The 6,000-nt window shown below is 43.7% G+C and overlaps 1 long non-coding RNA gene across 1 annotated transcript in view; it reads right to left on the bottom strand.

The window, feature by feature from the left end:
* Positions 1-650: 650 nt before the first annotated feature.
* Positions 651-6,000, bottom strand: part of LOC142358817 (uncharacterized) — a 107,347-nt gene continuing 101,997 nt past the window's right edge. The window contains exon 5 of the long non-coding RNA XR_012761877.1: positions 651-2,191. This is a non-coding gene — a long non-coding RNA (uncharacterized LOC142358817). The remainder of the gene's footprint in view (positions 2,192-6,000) is intronic.

Below are 6,000 nucleotides of genomic sequence, written 5' to 3'. Positions count from 1 at the left end.
TATAGCTAGATGATTCACAAATGGAAAAAATAAATATAAAGCATAAATTATGCATTATAGTCATTTGTTCAGCTACAGTAATAATGTTTTTGTGGGCAGGGATAATTACTCTTACAACATGTACAAAAGAAAAAAATAGTACCCTGACAAAAACATGCCCAGGTCATTAATATATATTCAGATTATGACATTACTAGCCATTTTATGGAAACCTGGAAAACTTCTTATTCAGTAACATAATTCTTTTAGGAGTTAGTAATGCAATTTTTTTGCACTCAGAAGATATGTGGGATCTCTTTAAAAGCAACCCCAACATTACAAACCCTCCTGCAATCCCATCACAGGGCTGTGCATGCATAGCTCTCCTGCATTCCGTACTGTCTCACTAAACCATGGTCCTTTGCTGTTGCAGCAGACAGAACATCCCTATTAACACATTTTTCTTCTGTAGCAAGATGTTTTATTTTGTTCAGGGAAAATGAGAATAAAACCAAGATTCATTAATGAAAACACAGTGAGGAAATTTCAAAAACCGCTTCTGGGCATTTTTTTTCTTGGTTTTATTGTTGTTTTGAAAGAAAAAATGAAAGATGTCAAAGAAAATATTTGATAATAATGGGAAAATATTTATTTCTGCCACTAGTCTTTCTGTAGGCAAAACCCAGTAGTTTCCCTCATGTGTTGTCCGTAATATGCCCTGGGCTGGAGCTGGGTGAAAGAACGGCTCCCCGGCGTGCACCGGAGTGCTTCTGGTGGGGCCGGCGTCAGGCGTTTCCATCAGCGCAACGGTGGCAGAGCGGGACCCGGAGCGGGACCCATCACGGCACGGTGCAGCCCCCGTCCAGACGGCGATGCTGCCTTCCCCGGCAGCTCCTGTTCCACTCGGCATCACCCGTCTCAGCTCATGGTCACACAGTCAGCTTGTTCCTCAGTGTTTCCAGTTGCCAGAGTTGAGAAGAAAACATTTCCCTTCCATTGTAATGGGATAGTGGGCTTTTGCCAGTGTGTCCAAAGTGAGTAAGCATGTTAGGAGAGCAGACTGGCAATAAGTGAAGCCCTAAAATTTTGCAGCAAGGAATTAAATGCCATAACTGCCGTTACGCTGAGATCCCATTTGCTACGTCTGCTTATTAGCTCCTATCTGAGAAGGTAAATGGTGCCAGGATGAACGCTCTGTACGAAACTGGAACAGGATAGCCCTGTGTTTGGAGAGAAGGAGAGCCAGTTTTGGAGCACGAGAGTACAATAGCACAGCATGGCCTGGCCATGTCAGCGACATCATGCTCTCTGTGCTTCAAAACAGGGGCTGCATTGAAATGGAAGCTGAACCAAAACAGCCTGCTGGAAGTAACTCCTGGAGACTGCTCTGTGCCAGCCCCTGAACCCTTCCTAGGAATTACTTGGGGTGGAGGTAGGTGGCCTGGCCAAAACTGCACCTGGGACCCTCCTACCAAGGTGACCTTCCTACCTAACAACATTCCATTTACTAACCTGGCTGTGGCTGGTTTTGGCAGAGGAAGAGAAAAATAGCTGACAAAGGAGACAGTTGGTAGGGCTAAAGATGCATGAGAAGGCAGCAGTAGAGAAGAGGCAGAGGCTGCAGAAACTACATGAAAGGAACACAGTGAGAGGTTTTGCAAGGGGCTCTAGAGACAGTACAGGCTGCTGTTGATAAATGTGATGGATATCGAGGGAAACAGGAGATTTGTCATGCAGATGTCCTTGCGATCCAGAGGCAAATTTTTTTGGACTAGATATCAGCCAGTATTCCTTCCCTTTCACTTCCATCTCTGCCTCTTCCAGTTACACCAGTGATTTAACTCAATTGCAAACAATGTATGATGGATTAAATCCTAACACCAGTGTGGCACTGAGAGCTCTTTGCTGACCTTCAGATGAGAGGCTGCTGTGAAAAACTAACCTCCCTCTGAACCACCCAGGTTATGTCCGTACCAGTACACTAAAGAAGACACAATGTGGGGCAGCACTGGCACATGGCTGTCCATGATGTGGGATTGCTGGCACGTCCCTGGCACGGCCAGGTGAGCAGGGTCCGTCCCTCTAGGCAGGATGGGTGCTGGGGGTAGCAGAGTAGCTCTACGGGTGCAAGCCAAGCCATGCCATTCACTCTCTGAAGTAGACAATGTTCTGGGCACGGAATGGGTTATTCACTAATGTGCATGTAGCATACCTGGGAAAAAAAAAAATAAATTCATATTTTTGTGTATCACAACAACAATAGAAAGGCTAACTCTGTTTACAGAATGATTCATTTGCTGCCCATGAAAGCCGTGCTACAAAAAGCTAGTTGAAATACAGCATAAAACTGAGACTTGTTCTCTTTGGTCATTCTGTATTGCTTTTACCTGGGTGAAAAGAGTCCTTAAAAATCTATCTTCCCCCCCCCTTTTTTTCCCTTAGTTTCTTGTAATTAATAAAAATTCCCATAGAAATGCCATTCGTTGGAGATGGTATCTCAGTCAAATCCCTCCCTTGGGAAAAAAGCCCACAACAACCCACAAACAGAAAAACTTCACGGTATTTCTTCGAAAACTATTGTATACACACAAGTTGTTGTGTCCTGCTTTGTGCACTTATTCTTTTCCAAGAGGAGATACCATTTTCCATATATGGTTTTCTTCTTAAAAGAAGCTATAAATATTGACTGATCCTTCTTGTGACCTGAAAAATGTAGTAAAGTGTTTTTATTTTTCCCAGCAGCTCAGTGTTCACGATTTTCACAACGCTTATGATACTATTACCTTACAAAGGCTTTTTTATTCCGAGCACTTTGATCAGAAAAGCTACATCTTTATACATAAAGTTGCAAGAACTTTATGTGCGTCTGATGCTATTTCGCAAGTGGAACACATTATAAGATTACGTATTATATGATTATCCATTAAAAATGCAGTGCAATTCACTGTACTTAAAGGAACATTAATATCAAACAAAAACTGATTATTATAATCAAATTTGGTATCCATTTCACAAGGAAGAATTTCATGACCAAGAATTAATTATAAGCAGGAGATGAGAACATGCAGATAAACACAGATGTGACTGGGATACAATACTTGCAGCAGCTTGTCGCCTAGGCATGATAGTGGAAATTTGTATCCCAGCCCTAATCTCTTGGACTTCAATCCACATGTAGAATAAAAATTAGACAGGGCAACAGAACTTGAAATTAAGGATATCTTCCAGCTGGGAATTAAAGGGATGCTTCTGTACATGTGTGGCGATTACTCTTTTCCAGACAATATTGATGGGCTCATCAACACGGTGATGTAACTTCAACACCCTCAATGGGGATGAAATAGGGATGCTACACTGACCTGCTGCCCACTGGCATGCAGGGACATGTATAAAGTTCTACAGAAGAAGCACAAACATATTAGGTAATATACAGATTATCAGCAATGCACTGAGATCCTTTCTAGATCAGAATGCAAACTTACTCAATTAACACCTAAGGCATGCACTGAAACCTGTTGCTACACATGGAGAAGTGTTGGTCCACTTTGGTTGGTCATCTGTCATTTGATTTTTGCTGATTCATGACTGAGAACCCAAGCACCCTGCCTTCACATAAGCCAAATAACAGTGATCAGGAAACTATAATTTTTAGCTTCGCCTGGTAGTGGAATAAATACTTTGTGAACATGGGGAAGGGAAGGGACTACAGCTGGGGTGAAACAAATGTTTTCCACATTTTTCTTTTCTTCTTGGTGTTTATTGTGTGTAGGAGGAAAACACTCCCCAGTAAGCTGGAATGATCCTGACATAAATCACGAGACCATTTTTTCATGTAATTTGTTACAGCCAGTTCTCATTAGGACAATGTTAATTAGTTGACAAGGTCTAATGATCTGCATTTGTTTCTTTCATAGCTTACAAATTGCCACCTTGTGAGACTCTCACTTTAGAAATTGCGTCAGCTCAGTTCCTGGTGAATTTTTACCCTGCTGAGAATTGACCCACTGGAAGGTGTCCCCAGACCGGAGCCTAGGGAGGTGCTCTCCTAGGCTGTACCTACAGGAATGGCTGCTTGGGCAGGTCTTTGCACACAGGCCCTGTTACATCAAGGAGAAAGTACGCAAGGCAGCTATAGTGTCACTTAACTGTGAAAAAGGATGCCAGTGATACCTGTTGATATCACCTGGTATTGCCCTTGAGGACGCAGTGCTTATGGGTTCAGCTGGAGTCTGCTGGAAGCGTTCATCTGCCTGTTTCTTAGACTGTCATCTCAATTCTGTTTTACGAAATATAATTAATAAGCACTCCTTGTTTCCCTTCTGTGCAACTGGCTTTCTAGACTCCTGGTGTAGCTGCCCTCAGTCATGCCTTTTTCAGGCTGGAGAGTCCACGTCTATTTAATCTCTTTTATGAAGCTGTTTTGTACTTCTCATTCTGTTCCCTAGAACAGTCGCTCTCTGCCCACAGCGAAAGGTGGAGCACAGACCAATACATGCCCTCCTTTAGGCATTTGTGTAGCTGCGCGTCAGGACTGCTATTATTTCAGTCAGCCCCATCTATACAGAGGTGGGCTCGGTGGCACTCCCTGAGCACCTGGGGTGGGACACTGCAGCCACCAGCCCAAGAAGTCACTTCAACACAATGAAGTCTTCCTTCTGTGCTCCCCCTCCACTATAGAAAGCTTGATTCTAAATTTCAGCACAGAAAAGACAAAGAAAAAATTGTGAACTACTCCATATACAGTCAGAGCGGGACAATAGTCACATTTTTTAACCACCAGAAAGCTAACAGTTTGTGGCTGATCCAGTTAATCCATGTTGATCCATTACATATCTGTTAGGAGGGGTTTTAGCAGTGATGTCAGTCAATGCAGGATAGAATGTCATTACTATTTTAGCTACTTATGAAGCATCCAGATACTCAAATTACCAAGCTTAAAGTATCAAGAAGAGAATGAGAAGAAACAAATGGCAGATCCTGAGCTGGTATGAACTCTCTTGTCTCTACTCAACTGATCTCAGGGGACCCTTAAGCTAGGTGTGAGGTGGTCTGTATGGCCTCTGCTCCAAAAAGTTTCCAGCTCTGCTATGCATACCATATATCTTGCACAAAGACTGTAGTTTAAAGTGTAAGCAGGAGCAAAGGTTAAAGCCTCTGAGCATACTCTTTCTTTGCTGATGGCTCATCCACCACACAAGTTCCAGGTGTGTCTGTTTACTAGAAATATAGAAAAAACCTTGTGGGGAAAGGCCTTCCAGAAGAACAGAAGACTGTGACATATATAGTCCAGAATAATGAAGACTGGAAGAGGATAAATGTGTAAAGTAGGTGGCTATCATGAGCGCTAGAGGAGATTTCATAGAGTACTTTAAGTCATACCTCTCGACCCTGGTGCTGCAGAGTTAAAACATCTTTTTCTCTGGTTTAGATCATCCAACGCAGTAGTTTGTATTCTGATCTCTCTTCTTCTGGATGCTGTGCAAGCATCCAGAAGAAGCCCTGCCTCGCCCGCCCGCTGGAGCACTGGGGTGGGCTGGGCTGCCTTGCGCCATGGAGAAGAAAGCCAAGTTCATTTGCAGACAGTCCAGCAGACGCTACCTGTTTCTGTTGCCATGGATACAACAAAGAAATAACTTTATTCAGGATTAGCTATTTTTACTGTAATTACACAACAGACAATTATTAGACTATTCTTCCCTCCTGCTCACCCATAGTTTATTTATGTGAGGCTTCAGATGCCAGTACTGAGACCCCAAGTGTTCAATCGCTTGTGACCTGGGGCTGCTGCTCTGCCGGGGGCTGTGAGCGCTGATGGCATCGGGGGTCTGACGGCTCTGCTCAGTGGAGCAGGCAGCGGGCAGGAGCCCACCCAGCAGCACCACGCAGCTCTGCTGGAGCCCGGCGCCGCGGGACACTTGCAGTGGCCATGCTCTGTGAGCAAGGATTAGTATCAATAAATACATTTTTTGCTGCAGAATTAAGTGCACTGCGGAGTTAGCAGAGATTATGGTCAGATCTGCT

Source organism: Opisthocomus hoazin, chromosome 2, assembly GCF_030867145.1.
Source record: "Opisthocomus hoazin isolate bOpiHoa1 chromosome 2, bOpiHoa1.hap1, whole genome shotgun sequence".
Taxonomy (NCBI): domain Eukaryota; kingdom Metazoa; phylum Chordata; class Aves; order Opisthocomiformes; family Opisthocomidae; genus Opisthocomus; species Opisthocomus hoazin.
This window is presented reverse-complemented; position numbering and strand designations above follow the sequence as displayed.